The 17757-nt window shown below is 43.4% G+C and overlaps 3 non-coding genes across 3 annotated transcripts; all 3 read right to left on the bottom strand.

Annotated features, from left to right (window-relative positions):
• Nucleotides 1–1947: 1947 nt before the first annotated feature.
• LOC147683879 (U7 small nuclear RNA) lies at nucleotides 1948–2005 on the bottom strand. Its single transcript, XR_015301921.1, has one exon. It is a non-coding gene; the product is annotated as a U7 small nuclear RNA (small nuclear RNA).
• Nucleotides 2006–11792: 9787 nt separating this feature from the next.
• LOC147683878 (U7 small nuclear RNA) lies at nucleotides 11793–11850 on the bottom strand. Its single transcript, XR_015301917.1, has one exon. It is a non-coding gene; the product is annotated as a U7 small nuclear RNA (small nuclear RNA).
• A 2841-nt stretch (nucleotides 11851–14691) lies between these two features.
• LOC147683877 (U7 small nuclear RNA) lies at nucleotides 14692–14749 on the bottom strand. Its single transcript, XR_015301929.1, has one exon. It is a non-coding gene; the product is annotated as a U7 small nuclear RNA (small nuclear RNA).
• Between the last annotated feature and the right edge of the window lie 3008 nt (nucleotides 14750–17757).

The following is a 17757-nucleotide window of genomic DNA, read 5'->3' as shown; positions in this document are numbered from 1 at the left end:
ACAAATGAATGTGTTCTTCTGTAATGTAAATTGTGCTTATGCCATGTTGTCGAGTTTGCGCTATATAATATTGCAAGGAAAAATAAAGTAGGGAAACTCGAGTTCACACACTACTGAACGCGCACTCTTAAGTGCATCAGCAGTGCACTGTGAATCAGAGCCTTTCACAGGCCTGTCACAGATAAGAAATGCTATCAAAATGAAATCCTACAAAACAATATACTACTGGCCGGCAGCAATTCATACCCGGACAACGTCGGCACGGGCTGCTATCAACAATGAAATCATAAACCAAGGACTTCTAGAAATTGAAGACTCACTGTATCTATTAAGCAAGAAGTCCTTACAAGATTTTAGCCTGCCGCCAGCGGTCCGAACTAACCTAACTGGATACCACAATATCGCTACCGCACACAATATTCCAGAGCTAAATAACTACCTTGCTCAACACTTGCCTAACTTAGTTCCCGATCAACAACTCCATAGTTGATAGTGTTGAAAAGAAGCAAGGCAAACTATTGTTCATAGACACCCCCGGTGGCACAGGAAAGACTTACCTAATCAACCTCATACTTGCCAAAGTTCGATCTTCTGGGAATTTGGCTCTAGCTGTTGCTTCATCTGGAATAGCTGCAACTTTGCTAACAGCTGGGAAAACAGCACATTCTACCTTTGAACTGCCTCTAACAGTTTCCCTTGAAAAGGATTCAATATGCTCTATTCGGAAAAACGGACCTTTGGGGACACTGCTTCAAAATGTGTCTCTTATCATGTGGGACGAATGTACAATGACACACCGCTCACATATTGAGGCAGTTGACAGAACTCTCAATGACATTAGAAATTCATACGACATAATTGGAGGTGTTACTTTTGTGTTTGCTGGTGACTTCCGACAAACTCTTCCTGTGGTGCCTACAGGAACGCGGGCTGATATACTAAAAGCATGCTTAAAAGCATCACACCTATGGAACTCGGTACAATCTATTACCTTGCGCACTAACATGAGGACACATTTAGGAGGTGGAGATACACAATTTGCAGATCTTCTAATAGAAGTGGCCAACTGAGACATACCTGACACAAATGGCTTTATCAACATACAAAACTTAGGTAAGCGTCTCTGTACCCTACATGAACTCATACAACATGTTTACCCAGACATCAAGCATCTTCTCAGCAAAGATTACACATGGATTTGCGAAAGGTCTAAAGTTGCGCCCGAAACTCTGCAGTGCATCATATTAATGAACACATACTACAACTATTCCCAGGTGAAACCACAATATATAATTCCATTGATACAGTATTAGATACACAAGACGCTGTGGATTATCCCCAAGAATTCCTCCACTCACTTAACCCTTCAGGGCTTCCCCCTCATACACTCCAAATGAAAGTAGGTGTTCCTATCATGTTATTACAAAACCTACATCCACCAAATCTCTGCAATGGGACGCGCCTACAAGTTAAATCTCTTTTACCTTATGTAATAGAGACTACTATTCTCACTGGCCCTGCTGCAGGACAGTTAGCCCATATACCCTGGATACCCATGATCCCTACTAAGCTACCATTTCAATTCAAACGCTTACAATTCCCTATTAACATTGCTTTTGCATCCACCATTAACAAATCACAAGGTCAGACATACAAAGTCATTGGGATAGACTTACGAGAGGACTGCTTCACTCATGGACAGTTATATGTCGCGCTATCGAGGTTGGGGAATTCCGACAACCAATTTATTCTACTTCCTGATTCTCATGAAACACGAAATGTGGTGTACCATGAAGTTTTGAAGTAAATGTTATTTTCAATACTAAAACCATTGCTGCCTAGCCTTTTTTTACCCGGACAACGTCGGGACGGGCTGCTAGTAAAAATATAAACTGCAAACATTTGGGACAAAAATCAACCCAAAAAAATCTATTTTTAACAAATAAAACGGGTTTCTCAGTTAAGAGAAACCTACTTGACAAATTGTTAAAGAGCGAAATTATCTAACAAAAAATTTGACAAGCTTGTAACCCTAATCAAAGTATTTCCTATCATTGTGACGGTGGCTCTACACTGATACTGATGGGATCTGAAGAAATAATCTAGAATTCTGAGCATCTGAGAAAAGCATTAGATTTGCCTCCTTCAGGCCCATCAGAGTATAGAAGATCATGATGATGTACAAGACTTGCATATGCAAATTTATAGATAGAGACCACACCTCACAGCTAGACTATGTAGAAGAGGATGTACAATGTTATTGCTGGCAAGGAAGATGGAAAATCCTCTCTTCTAGCACTTTCTAGCAGTGGTTGCACTGGCTCACCTTATTATTTCATATTACTAAAAGAATTTTGAAAAAATCAATCCTTGAAAACAGTGCGAGCTATGTTATGGATCGGGCAATTGTGCATTTAATGTCACAGTACCTAATGATGATGTCAAGAGAGTACAACCAAGCAACAATTGTAGGAAGAAATGGTAATAAACTGCTCCGTACCCCTTTTGTGAAGAAGGATCCTGCAATCTCTTCAAAAACATATCTATCTCCAATTTCCTGTGGCCCTATGCATTTCAGTCTCTGCCTTGTACTCAAATATATTTGTTCTGTAAGAGCCACTCTGTGTCATGTGTTCCCTTTGTGTGAATATGTTACTTGCTTTCGTCCCTTGTAACCTTAATTTCTTGCTTCTGGCTGCCCTTGTTATTTGGAAAACATTTCACTTATTTTGTTTGGTCCTCTAGAATTAGCTAACTCACAAAAGAAGAATTATGGGGCATATTACCAAGGGGGGCTATAGGCAATTATCACCAATTTAGCGGCCGTTTTTGGCCGCTAAGCAGCGATAATTATATCGCCCTATTAGCAAGCTGTGGCTAACTGATGTTAGCAACAGCTTTTAGGCGATAGCGAGCGGTTTGAGACCCGCTTTGCATGTCAGCGATGTTTATCGCTGATGACATGCAATGTGGGCGAACCCAACCAGTTAGCGACTGAAAGCAGTCGCTAACGTCGCTATCGCCTATTAGCAAGGCATGCGTAGCGTTGGAAATATTCACGCTAAGCGCGAATATCTCTAAATACTAACACCTGCCCAGACCAGTTCTTAGCCATGTTATCCAATGGGAGGTGGATAACATGGCTAAGAGCATTTCATTGCTAATGCGTGAATATCACTGTATTCTCAGCGATATTCACGCATTTCGCCGCTATCGCTGGATATTTTAGCAAAATGGAGAAAAACGTTGCTAATAGCATGCTTTCTCCGCTAACCTATCCAGCGATAGGCAGCAATAAAAAAATCAACGCTAAGGCTATTTAGCGATAAATATCGCTACTTGTTGGTAATATGCCCCATACACTTTTATTAACAGATCAAAATAGGTCCTCGGTTTAGTGGAACCTGAAGGACAAACAGATGCATAAATGTCTAATAAACTATGCTATGCACTTTTTTGGGTATGAACCTGCACTCAGGTATGAAAGGTATCTCTTTTCCAGTCCACGTGTTCCCCTTTTCCTCAGTCTCTGCATTTTTGTCAACTTATACACTGTGATTCAGTTAACTACTTGTATCTTTAAGTTCATTTGTGGGAATAGGGCACTTGGCTCTTTATTTCTGAGGTGAATTGCTTGAATCTCACTGGTAAAATTAGTTAAAAAAATTTCCATTTTTCTTTTAGAGTTTCTGAAAAAATATACAATTATGAATCCAAGAGGTTCGCAAGTAAAAAAGAAAAAAATTACATAAGGAAACACACCTACATCTATTGAAAGAATGCATAAGAACACTCAAAAAACATTAATTTCATATTTTTAGCTAATGCATATCAATAACTCCCAAAAGAGTAACAAAAACATAATCATGAATTACAAATAAAATGGAGTAATACATTAAGAGAAACCTGCCTTTCAAAATAAGAAAAGACCTGTGGTAACTAACAAATTCAACCGCAACCATGTGATCTAATTCTAGGGATCTCTCATCATTGTGATGGTGGCAATACATAGATGCTGAAATCTGTAACTTGGTGTGAAGAACAATTGTAGAACAGTGACTAATCAAAAAAATATTATGTATTTGCTTCATGTCAACAGATTTTAGGAAGATCTCACAGAGGTTGCAGAATTCAATATGCTATTGGAAAGGGGCGACCATTCGGTCCCCCCGAACGTATGGCGGAGTGCCACGATCCCCCCGGGAAGCCATCTTGGGCGGGAGGCGAGTCTCGGCTGGTATGCCCGAAGCGGCGTAGCCGGGGCGCGCTTTTTCCCGCCCTGGAGTGGGCTGGCCTAGACACTGACGCGGCCGGCCACGCCCTTTGGGGCAGGCAGGGGCGGGTTTACGCCCGCCCTGAAGACGGATAAAAGGAGCAACAAGCCAAGAAAGCATCCTCTTGTTCCTGTGCTCTGAAGCTGCACCTCGTCGCTGCACGTGAGCTCGAGACGGAACGAAGAGCCAATTTTGAGCGTGGTAATCTTTCTTTTTTGTCTTACAGATACTCTGTCAGAGAATGCCTAAGAAAGTCGGAAAGCGAGTTACTACCGATCAGATGCTCCGTATGCTCATGAAAGAAGTAACTGATATGAAGAAGCAGATGGCGGCTAAGGACGGGGAAGGGGGACCGAAACGACCTTTGGCGGGAGCAGCCCCCGGAGGAAAAGGCAAGAGGCCCAGAAGGGGGGCATCTGGGGGGGACATCCCGGTTCCCGATACCCCACTCGAGGAGCCAATTCCGGTGCCGAAGGAGGGGAATCCGATTCCCGTGGTGGTCACTCCCGTGTCCGGGGAGGACATGCCGCCTGAGTTAGCAGCACAATTGGCAGCGTGGTTGGGGAAAGATTGCGAGGGCGCCACGGCTGACGACGCACGGGCATTGATGAAGCAACTGCGGGAAACTAGGGAGGCGGCGAAGGCACCATCGCCAGTTACCCCGCTGTCTCCGGCGGTGGATAAAGCAGCAGGAGCAGGTCCAGCGGCGAATGCAGCTTCTGGTTCAGGTAAGCGGCCATTGCCGATTGCGAGGGAGGAGTCTGCACCTTCACGAAGGGAAAAGTTGGGTCAGCATGTCCCTCTGGCAATTAAAGAAAAGATGTGGGCGGACGAGTATGTGAACATTTTTTCGTTGCTTACCGACCATTATGAGATGGAGCATGTTAAGAGCCAAAAGGAGCTCATGCATCCGAGTGTTTGGCGCGCAAAGATGGCCGCCTTTAAGGTTGACGAGAACATTGGCACTTGGGGCAGGGCATGGGGAATCTTTACCTCCATCATGGGCGAACGTAGGCCCGAGTTGCTGACCGAATTGCCTATTTATCAGTCACGGATCATGGAGTATTATGGATCATATGGGGGCAATCAGTGGTTCTGTTACGATAATATTTTTAGAAAAGCGAAAGAACATGACAAAAACTTGACTTGGGATTGTTACGACTCTGTTTCATGGTCAAAAATGGAGAGTACTGGTATGTTGAAGTTACCATTGGTAGGGAGTAGCGGGGGTGAATCCTCCCGCCAGTATGCTGGGACATCTTTTCGATCAAGTACAGGTAATGACAACCACTCGAAGCCGAACGGCAACGCAGGTAAAAGGGGGATTTGTTGGAACTTTAACAGGGGTAAATGTACGAGGCCCCAGGGCTCATGCAAGTTTAGACATGAATGTGGAGGGTGTGGGCAGCCATCCCATCCTGAGTCCATGTGCAGAGCCAAAACGGGTGATAATGGCGGTAGGGGAGGCGCCAAACAGGTCTGAAATAGTCCGAGGGGCGCCTTTACCTACTCCGATTGATACCATGGCAATGATTCCTTGGCTCAGTGAATACCCGGATCATGTTTCCGCTGGGGTGTTGCGGAACGGGTTTTCATATGGTTTCCGCATCCCAGTGGGGGATTTTCAGGGTGTAGCAAAATGCAAAAATCAACTGTCGGTCTTGCAACATACGACCGTGGTACAGGAAAAGATTGGGAAGGAGGTTACTCGAGGTCGAGTCGCCGGTCCATTTGATGAGCCACCATGTGCTAACTTTGTTTGTTCCCCTTTGGGGGTGGTCCCTAAGAAGGACCCGGGTGAGTTCCGACTGATACATAATCTATCAGCCCCACGTGGTCTTTCCGTGAATGATGCGATAGACCCGGAAGTGTGTTTGGTGCGGTACGCATCTTTCGATGAGGCCGTCGCCATGTTGAATCGCCTAGGGCCCGGTGCGCTGATGGCAAAATCAGATATTGAGTCAGCGTTCCGGTTGCTCCCGGTACACCCAGACGATCAGCGTCTCCTTGGTTTCATGTTTCAGGGTCACTATTACATGGATAGATGTATGCCGATGGGATGTTCTGTATCTTGTGCCTATTTTGAAAAGTTCAGTTGTTTTCTGCAATGGGTCTTCACAAAGAGGACGGGTTTTCAACATGTCATGCATTATCTCGATGACTTTTTGTTTCTGGGGGCGGCCGGGGATCCGGAATGTGGACAGGCTTTGAATGAATTTTGTGTCTTAATGAAGCATTTTGGTGTGCCACTGGCACCAGGTAAGACTGTGGGTCCCTCGACTTGCCTCGAGTTCCTGGGGATCGAGCTCGATTCAGAGGAAGGTTGTTTTCGTTTACCAAGAGAAAAGGTGTTAAGATTCAGGGCTTCCCTGGAAACGTGTATTAGTGAGTCTAAAGTCAGATTGCATCAATTACAACAATTGGTGGGCCAGCTGAATTTTGCCCTGAGGGTAATGCCGATGGCCCGCCCCTTTTCCCGCTCGATCGCTCAAGCCATGGTCGGACTGAAGGAGGGTCATCATCGCACGAGGCTATCGGCGGAGGTTCGCCAGGACATGCGCATTTGGTTGGCATTTCTGGCGGAGTTCAATGGTCGAATTGTCTGGAATAAACCGGCGGTGTCCTCCAAAGAGCTGGGGCTGTGGACAGATTCGGCTGGGAGCATTGGTTTTGGTGCCATATTCGGCACACAATGGTCGGCTCAAAAATGGCCGTTATGGTGGCATGAGTGTGGGCTGACAAGTAACATTGCCTTTCTTGAACTTTTTCCCATTCTGGTGGCCCTGAAAACTTGGCCTGAGGGATTCAGAGATCACTCTGTGGTGTTTTGGTCTGATAACATGACCGTGGTTGAGTGTATCAATAGCCAGGCAGCACGATGCAAATGGATTCTGAGATTGCTCAAGGAAATTGTGTTATTGTGTATGCAATTGAACGTGCTATTTAGGGCAAGACATGTACCGGGGGTAATGAATCAAGCGGCTGATGCGCTTTCTCGTTTTCGTATGCAGGCCTTCTGGGGTTTTCTGCCCACAGCGGACCCGGTGGCAGCACCCTTTCCCGAAGCTCTCTGGTCTCTCGGTGCCCCGAACTACAGAACCTCGTGGGAGAGAGTTTAGCACCCAGGACGAGGAAGGCATATGAAGGGGCGTTCCGATCCTATTGGGCCTTTTTGGGGACTGCTAGGGGAGAGCTTTGGGGCCAGGAAGAGCTAGTAGTAAAATTTCTGCTGTCTTTACATCAGGCAGGCAAATCAGTGGCTACGGCCCAGAGGCATCGGGCCGCCATTTCCTTTATGGCAAGGGCTCATGGGATCCAGGACCCGACTGCGTCTTTTGTTGTGCAAAAAGCGCTACGTGGGTGGCAACGCCTTGAGGGTCGCAGAGTAGATGAAAGGCGCCCGATAGGTCTGGATAGGTTGGCTCTGTTGTTATCTGTACTTCCTGCAACGTGTTCATCCCAGTATGAATCAGTGTTATTCCGAGCCGCTTTTATGCTAGCATTCCATGGGGCTATGCGGGTAAGCGAACTAGTGGCAAAGAACAAGCAGGATACCATGGGGGGACTGTGCCGAGAGCACGTTCAGGTCAAGGGGGAGACAATGACTGTCTCGTTTGTCAGGTCCAAGACCGATCAGGGTGCGATTGGGGACGGAATAATCATACAAAGGATTCCCGGGTCTTCCATGTGCCCTGTGATGTGCGTGGAGGAATATTTAACGCAAAGGGTGGCATCATGGGGGGGGACCTTGTTGAGACACGCTGACGCCACCCCACTGACGAGGTTTCAGTTTCAGCGGGTGCTTGCGATGTCGATTTCGGCCGCGGGCTTGAACCCCGGCGAGTTTGGGACCCATTCCTTTCGGATAGGGGCTGCTACGGAGGCTACAGCCAGGGGTCTGAATGTTGAACAAGTAAAACGTGTGGGACGTTGGTCCTCAAACTGTTATAAGAGGTATGTGCGGTTACACATGTTATGAAGCTGTAATGATGTACTCACGCTTCTTGTTTTTGTTTGGTTTTCAGTTGCGCAAGCCTACGAGGCGGGGCGGACTGTGCAGTCGACCCGACACCGGGGGGCCAGCGGTCAGACATCACCGGCTGTGAAAAAGGAGGTGTGGGTCGTGGGCCACTCATACGTGAGGCGTGCCGGGGATGTATTCAAAGCAGGTGACATGATTCACGTGGCTGGGGAATACGGGTACAGTGTGTCCTTCTACGGAAAGGGCGGGCTCTGTATTGACCAGTTTCGATCATTTTTTGAGGGTCTGTTAGGGCGGACGAGGTCACCGCCGTCTGTAGTCATAGTACATCTTGGGGGCAATGATTTGGTGACCACTGGTAGACGACTTCTTCTGGAGGCAATGCTTTCCACGGTAAGTTGGTTGGCAAGAAGAGGTCCAGGGTGCACAATTGCATGGTCCCATATGATCCCACGGAAAGTGTGGCGGGGGGCTATTTCGGTTCCTGCTCTGAACCATTCAGTAAGGAAAATTAATAATAAAGTGAGTAGATTGTTCCGTTCAAGTACACTGCATTCTATTTCGCATGGTTGTATTAAAGGGGACAGTATGTATTTGGGGGATGGTGTTCATTTATCCCGGATGGGGAATGAATTACTCATAGGAGACCTGATAGCTTGGCTAAAGACTTTATGACATGACCTTTAGGCAGGAGTGTTGTGGGGGGGTCCGGATAGCCGGTCAACTATCCGGCCTGTGGCGGTAAGGTCATGATCGGTGAGCAGTAATTGGAAGATCCCTATGGGTGGGCGTCACCCATTACGGATGGGAGCGCTCGAGGGAGGTGGCCATTGGCCCCTCAACGGGGAGGCGGTCCCTTCTAAGGATGGGCCGCCGAAAGGAAAGGAAAGGCGGTCAAGGCCCCTTCCTGGGTAGGAGGGGCTACAGCCCCCTCCTGGGGAATTTCCCGGGGCCTGGACATCTGCGACGGCAGATGTGGTAAGTTGTGTGGGGTTTGGGAGGGGGTCTACGCTACCTTCTAGATACCTCACACGAGTCCTCGGACGACCTTTAAATGGCGTCGAGTTTATTGGGGCCCCCGTCAAGTCAAGGGAAATTGGTAAATGCACTTGAGGTACACCTCTGTGCGGTCGCCCCTCACAAGTGGGGGGGATATATCTGGTTTAGGGATCTTGACACCGGTTACGACCTTGCTGTTGGCCCTTAAACGTTAGGATGTACAATTTCAAGTTAAACGTTTTGTAGGATGTTAGTTCGGCTAGGAGAACCTTTGTATTAGAGAATATGTTAAGGTTAGCCGAACATCGCAATGTGGAAATGAAATTGTACATTAATATGAAACTGTTATTTTAATGTTTTATTTTGTTTCATATTTTAATAAATACGGCCGGGAGGGTCACTCCCTCCCGTCTTCCAAAAGTTCAGAACCGTTTCCGGTTTCCCATTCTTGGGGATTGTGTTGAGAGGGGGTGGCGGGTATCTCAGCCATATGGAAAGGGGCGACCATTCGGTCCCCCCGAACGTATGGCGGAGTGCCACGATCCCCCCGGGAAGCCATCTTGGGCGGGAGGCGAGTCTCGGCTGGTATGCCCGAAGCGCCGTAGCCGGGCGTGCTTTTTCCCGCCCTGGAGTGGGCTGGCCTATACACTGATGCGGCCGGCCACGCCCTTTGGGGCAGGCAGGGGCGGGTTTACGCCCGCCCTGAAGACGGATAAAAGGAGCAACAAGCCAAGAAAGCATCCTCTTGTTCCTGTGCTCTGAAGCTGCACCTCCTCGCTGCACGTGAGCTCGAGACGGAACGAAGAGCCAATTTTGACCCACCCACCAGCCCCTGAGGACAGCAAGTGGTTTTGAATAAAGTTTGATGTGGTAACATTAATTTTTGCAGGTTGTGATGACTATCGTGATAACTTTGAATATGCAATAAAGAATGGTCAAATTGTAATATGGTTTGCAAATAAAGTAATTATGCACTAGTGTTGATCAGTAATCATGCCTTTTAATAAGTTGTAATTATTACTGTCTTTTAGTAATTTAGTGATTTAGTAATTTAGTTAGAATTGTCGTATTTATTTTGGTCGGGCGGTAAGGTCATGATCGGTGAGCAGTAATTGGAAGATCCCTATGGGTGGGCGTCACCCATTACGGATGGGAGCGCTCGAGGGAGGTGGCCATTGGCCCCTCAACGGGGAGGCGGTCCCTTCTAAGGATGGGCCGCCGAAAGGAAAGGAAAGGCGGTCAAGGCCCCTTCCTGGGTAGGAGGGGCTACAGCCCCCTCCTGGGGAATTTCCCGGGGCCTGGACATCTGCGACGGCAGATGTGGTAAGTTGTGTGGGGTTTGGGAGGGGGTCTACGCTACCTTCTAGATACCTCGCACGAGTCCTCGGACGACCTTTAAATGGCGTCGAGTTTATTGGGGCCCCCGTCAAGTCAAGGGAAATTGGTAAATGCACTTGAGGTACACCTCTGTGCGGTCGCCCCTCACAAGTGGGGGGGATATGTCTGGTTTAGGGATCTTGACACCGGTTACGACCTTGCCGTTGGCCCTTAAACGTTAGGATGTACAATTTCAAGTTAAACGTTTTGTAGGATGTTAGTTCGGCTAGGAGAACCTTTGTATTAGAGAATATGTTAAGGTTAGCCGAACATCGCAATGTGGAAATGAAATTGTACATTAATATGAAACTGTTATTTTAATGTTTTATTTTGTTTCATATTTTAATAAATACGGCCGGGAGGGTCACTCCCTCCCGTCTTCCAAAAGTTCAGAACCGTTTCCGGTTTCCCATTCTTGGGGATTGTGTTGAGAGAGGGTGGCGGGTATCTCAGCCATATTTATAGACAGAGGGCACGCCTTTCGAAAACTATTTTGAAGAGCAAGCAATTAGATATTACGGGTAAGTAATATTGGATGGCCTCTCTTCCAGTGAAAGGTGCTCCTATACACATTAATATTTCATAGGAGGACCAAGAAGGTGAACATAGCGATTCCTAAGAACTATGAGAGCTCTGGATTAAAACTTGCTATTGGTCAAGACAATCAGTTTCCCAATGGAGAGCCCACCTAGATTATGTTAGAACAAAACCCAATAAGAGGAAAGGGAAGTAATCCAACTCTGCCACTTTCCTTTGGAAGGAGACATGCCTCTCTAGCGCTCCCTGTGTTCACATTTACACCAGTCTCTGTCTTTATGCAGACTTTACTCTTTGTGTATCATTTAATAAACCCATCTGCCAGTTCCCTCCGAGAAAATCTTTCTTTTGTTCAGTTCACTTCTTATCATAGTTGGTTGACTCTTGCTCCTAATAACAGTTGCATTAACTTTTTTTTAATTCATATTTTAACTAATTATAAACAACTAAATTGCAAAACAGAAGACCCATGAAGTGAGCAAGAATAACTTACATGTAGATAATAGCAAGATGTACACTAACATAACACACTATAATAAAACAAGAAAACACATTATAAAAATATAAACTGCAAACATTTGGGACAAAAATCAACACAAATAAATCTGTTAGTAACAAATAAAATGGGTTTCTCAGTTAAGAGAAACCTACTTGACAAATTGTTAAAGAGCGATAGTATCTAACAAAAAATCTGACAAGCTTTTAACCCTAATCAAAGTATTTCCTATCATTGTGACGGTGGCTCTACACTGATACTGATGGGTCTGAAGAAATAATCTAGAATTCTGAGCATCTGAGAAAAGCATTAGATTTGCCTCCTTCAGGCCCATCAGAGTATAGAAGATCATGATGATGTACAAGACTTGCATATGCAAATTTATAGATAGAGGCCACACCTCACAGCTAGACTATGTAGAAGAGGATGTACAATGTTATTGCTGGCAAGGAAGATGGAAAATCCTCTCTTCTAGCACTTTCTAGCAGTGGTTGCACTGGCTCACCTTATTATTTCATATTAGTAAAAGAATTTTGAAAAAATCAATCCTTGAAAACAGTGCGAGCTATGTTATTGATCGGGCAATTGTGCATTTAATGTCACAGTACCTAATGATGATGTCAAGAGAGTACAACCAAGCAACAATTGTAGGAAGAAATGGTAATAAACTGCTCTGTACCCCTTTTGTGAAGAAGGATCCTGCAATCTCTTCAAAAACATATCTATCTCCAATTTCCTGTGGCCCTATGCATTTCAGTCTCTGCCTTGTACTCAAATATATTTGTTCTGTAAGAGCCACTCTGTGTCATGTGCTCCCTTTGTGTGAATATGTTACTTGCTTTCGTCCCTTGTAACCTTAATTTCTTGCTTCTGGCTGCCCTTGTTATTTGGAAAACATTTCACTTATTTTGTTTGGTTCTCTAGAATTAGCTAACTCGCAAAAGAAGAATTATGGGGCATATTACCAAGGGGGGCTATAGGCAATTATCACCGATTTAGCGGTCGTTTTTGGCCGCTAAGCGGCGATAATTATATCGCCCTATTAGCAAGCTGTGGCTAACTGATGTTAGCGACAGCTTTTAGGCGATAGCGAGCGGTTTGAGACCCGCTTTGCATGTCAGCGATGTTTATCGCTGATGACATGCAATGTGGGCGTACCCAACCAGTTAGCGACTGAAAGCAGTCGCTAACGTGGCTATCGCCTATTACCAAGGCATGCGTAGCGTTGGAAATATTCACGCTAAGCACGATTATCTCCAAATACTAACACCTGCCCAGACCAGTTCTTAGCCATGTTATCCAATGGGAGGTGGATAACATGGCTAAGAGCATTTCATTGCTAATGCGTGAATATCGCTGTATTCTCAGCGATATTCACGCATTTCGCCGCTTTCGCTGGATATTTTAGCACAATGGAGAAAAACGTTGCTAATAGCATGCTTTCTCCGCTAACATATCCAGCGATAGGCAGCGATAAAAAAATCGACGCTAAGGCTATTTAGCGATAAATATCGCTACACTTTGGTAATATGCCCTATACACTTTTATTAACAGATTAAAATAGGTCCTCGGTTTAGTGGAACCTGAAGGACAAACAGATGCATAAATGTCTAATAAACTATGCTATGCACTTTTTTGGGTAAGAACCTGCACTCAGGTACGAAAGGTATCTCTTTTCCAGTCCACGTGTTCCCCTTTTCCTCAGTCTCTGCATTTTTGTCAACTTTATACACTGTGATTCAGTTAACTACTTGTACTTTTAGTTCATTTGTGGGAATAGGGACTTGGCTCTTTATTTCTGAGGTGAATTGCTTGAATCTCACTGGTAAAATTAGTTTAAAAAAATTCAATTTTTCTTTTTTGAGTTTCTGTAAAAATATACAATTATGAATCCAAGAGATTCGCAAGTAAAAAAAGAAAAACACTTACATAAAGAAACACACCTACATCTATTGAAAGAATGCATAAGACACTCAAAAAACATTAATTTCATATTTTTAGCTGATGCATATCAATAACTCTCAAAAGAGTAACAAAAACATAATCATGAATTACAAATAAAATGGAGTACTACATTAAGAGAAACCTGCCTTTCAAAATAAAAAAAGATCTGTGGTAACTAACTAATTCAACCGCAACCATGTGATCCAATTCTAGGGATCTCTCATCATTGTGATGGTGGCAATACATAGATGCTGCAATCTGTAACTGGGTGTGAAGAACAATTGTAGAACAGTGACTAATCAAAAAAATATTATTTAATTGCTTCATGTCAACAGATTTTAGGAAGATCTCACAGAGGTTGCAGAATTCAATATGCTATTTTATAGACAGAGGGCACGCCTTTCGAAAACTACTTTGAAGAGCAAGCAATTAGATATTACGGGTAAGTAATATTGGATGGCCTCTCTTCCAGTGAAAGGTGCTCCTATACACAATAATATTTCATAGGAGGACCAAGAAGGTGAACATAGCGATTCCTAAGAACTATGAGAGCTCTGGATTAAAACATGCTATTGGTCAAGACAATCAGTTTCCCAATGGAGAGCCCACCTAGATTATGTTAGAACAAAACCCAATAAGAGGAAAGGGCAGTAATCCAACTCTGCCACTTTCCTTTGGAAAGAGACATGCCTCTCTAGCACTCCCTGTGTTCACATTTACACCAGTCTTTGTCTTTATGCAGACTTTACTCCTTCTGTATCATTTAATAAACCCATCTCTCCAGTTCCCTCCGAGAAAATCTTTCTTTTGTTCAGTTCACTTCTTATCATAGTTGGTTGACTCTTGCTCTTAATAACAGTTGGATTAATTTTTTTAAATTCATATTTTAGCTAATTATAAACAACTAAATTGAAAAACAGAAGATCCATGAAGTGAGAAAGAATAATTTACATGCAGTATAATAGCAAGATGTACACTAACATAACACACTATAGTAAAACAAGAAAACACATTATTAAATTATAAACTGCAAACATTTGGGACAAAACTCAACTCAAATAAATCTGTTTTTAACAAATAAAACGGGTTTCTCAGTTAAGAGAAACCTACTTGACAAATTGTTAAAGAGCGAAAGTATCTAACAAAAAATCTGACAAGCTTGTAACCCCAATCAAAGTATTTCCTATCATTGTGACGGTGGCTCTACACTGATACTGATGGGATCTGAAGAAATAATCTAAAATTATGAGCATCTGAGAAAAGCATTAGTTTTGCCTCCTTCATGCCCATCAGAGTATACAAGATCATGATGATGTACAAGACTTGCATATGCAAATTTATAGATAGAGGCCACACCTCACAGCTAGACTATGTAGAAGAGGATGTACAATGTTATTGCTGGCAAGGAAGATGGAAAATCCTCTCTTCTAGCACTTTCGAGCAGTGGTTGCACTGGCTCACCTTATTATTTCATATTAGTAAAAGAATTTTGAAAAAATCAATCCTTGAAAACAGTGCGATCTATGTTATGGATCTGGCAATTGTGCATTTAATGTCACAGTACCTAATGATGATGTCAAGAGAGTACAACCAAGCAACAATTGTAGGAAGAAATGGTAATAAACTGCTCTGTACCTCTTTTGTGAAAAAGGATCCTGCAATCTCTTCAAAAACATATCTATCTCCAATTTCCTGTGGCCCTATGCATTTCAGTCTCTGCCTAGTACTCAAATATATTTGTTCTGTAAGAGCCACTCTGTGTCATGTGCTCCCTTTGTGTGAATATGTTACTTGCTTTCGTCCCTTGTAACCTTAATTTCTTGCTTCTGGCTGCCCTTGTTATTTGGAAAACATTTCACTTATTTTGTTTGGTTCTCTAGAATTAGCTAACTCACAAAAGAAGAATTATGGGGCATATTACCAAGGGGGGCTATAGGCAATTATCACTGATTTAGCGTCCGTTTTTGGCCGCTAAGCGGCGATAATTATATCGCCCTATTAGCAAGCTGTGGCTAACTGATGTTAGCGACAGCTTTTATGCGATAGCGAGCGGTTTGAGACCCGCTTTGCATGTCAGCGATATTTATCGCTGTTGACATGCAAAGTGGGCGTACCCAACCAGTTAGCGACTGAAAGCAGTCGCTAACGTCGCTATCGCCTATTAGCAAGGCAGGCGTAGCTTTGGATATATTCACGCTAAGCGCGAATATCTCTAAATACTAACACCTGCCCAGACCAGTTCTTTGCCATGTTATCCAACGGGAGGTGGATAACATGGCTAAGAGCATTTCATTGCTAATGCGTGAATATCGCTGTATTCTCAGCGATATTCACGCATTTCGCCGCTATCGCTGGATATTTTAGCACAATGGAGAAAAACGTTGCTAATAGCATGCTTTCTCCGCTAACATATCCAGCGATAGCCATCGATAAAAAAATCGATGCTAAGCCTATTTAGTGATAAATATCGCTACTTGTTGGTTTTATGCCCCATACACTTTTATTACAGACCAAAATAGGTCCTCGGTTTAGTGGAACCTGAAGCACAAACAGATGTATAAATGTCTAATAAACTATGCTATGCACTTTTTGGGGTAAGAACCTGCACTCAGGTAAGAAAGGTATCTCTTTTCCAGTCCACGTTTTCCCATTTTCCTCAGTCGCTGCATTTTTGTCAACTTTATACACTGTGATTCAGTTAACTACTTGTATCTTTAAGTTCATTTGTGGGAATAGGGCACTTGGCTCTTTATTTCTTAGGTGAATTGCTTGAATCTCACTGGTAAAATTTTGTGAAAAATTTCCATTTTTCTTTTTGAGTTTCTGTAAAAGTATACAATTATGAATCCAAGAGGTTCGCAAGTAAAAAAGAAAAAAAATACATAAGGAAACACACCTACATCTATTGAAAGAATGCATAAGAACACTCAAAAAACATTAATTTCATATTTTTAGCTAATGCATATCAATAACTCCCAAAAGAGTAACAAAAACATAATCATGAATTACAAATAAAATGGAGTACTACATTAAGAGAAACCTGCCTTTCAAAATAAAAAAAGCCCTGTGGTAACTAACTAATTCAACTGCAACCATGTGATCCAATTCTAGGGATCTCTCATCATTGTGATGGTGGCAATACATAGATGCTGCAATCTGTAACTGGGTGTGAAGAACAATTGTAGAACAGTGACTAATCAAAAAAATATTATTTAATTGCTTCATGTCAACAGAATTTAGGAAGATCTCACAGAGGTTGCAGAATTCAATATGTTATTTAATAGACAGAGGGCACGCCTTTCGAAAACTACTTTGAAGAGCAAGCAATTAGATATTACGGGTAAGTAATATTGGATGGCCTCTCTTCCAGTGAAAGGTGCTCCTATACACATTAATATTTCATAGGAGGACCAAGAAGGTGAACATAGCGATTCCTAAGAACTATGAGAGCTCTGGATTAAAACTTGCTATTGGTCAAGACAATCAGTTTCCCAATGGAGAGCCCACCTAGATTATGTTAGAACAAAACCCAATAAGAGGAAAGGGCAGTAATCCAACTCTGCCACTTTCCTTTGGAAGGAGACATGCCTCTCTAGCACTCCCTGTGTTCACATTTACACCAGTCTCTGTCTTTATGCAGACTTTACTCCTTCTGTATCATTTTATAAACCCATCTCACCAGTTCCCTCCAAGAAAATCTTTCTTTTGTTCAGTTCTCTTCTTATCATAGTTGGTTGACTCTTGCCCCTAATAACAGTTGCATTACTTTTTTTAAATTCATATTTTAGCTAATTAGAAACAACTAAAATCCAAAACAGAAGATCCATGAAGTGAGAAAAAATAACTTACATGCAGTATAATAGCAAGACGAACACTAACATAACACACTATAGTAAAACAAAAAAACACATTATAATAATATAAACTGCAAACATTTGGGACCAAAATCAACACAAATAAATCTGTTGTTAACAAATAAAGCGGGTTTCTCAGTTAATAGAAACCTACTTTCCAAATTGTTAAAGAACGAAAGTATCTAACAAAAAATCTGACAAGCGTGTAACCCTAATCAAAGTATTTCCTATCATTGTGACGGTGGCTCTACACTGATACTGATGGGATCTGAAGAAATAATCTAGAATTATGAG

This window comes from Lissotriton vulgaris, chromosome 11 (genome assembly GCF_964263255.1).
Source record: "Lissotriton vulgaris chromosome 11, aLisVul1.2, whole genome shotgun sequence".
Classification (NCBI taxonomy): domain Eukaryota; kingdom Metazoa; phylum Chordata; class Amphibia; order Caudata; family Salamandridae; genus Lissotriton; species Lissotriton vulgaris.
This window is presented reverse-complemented; position numbering and strand designations above follow the sequence as displayed.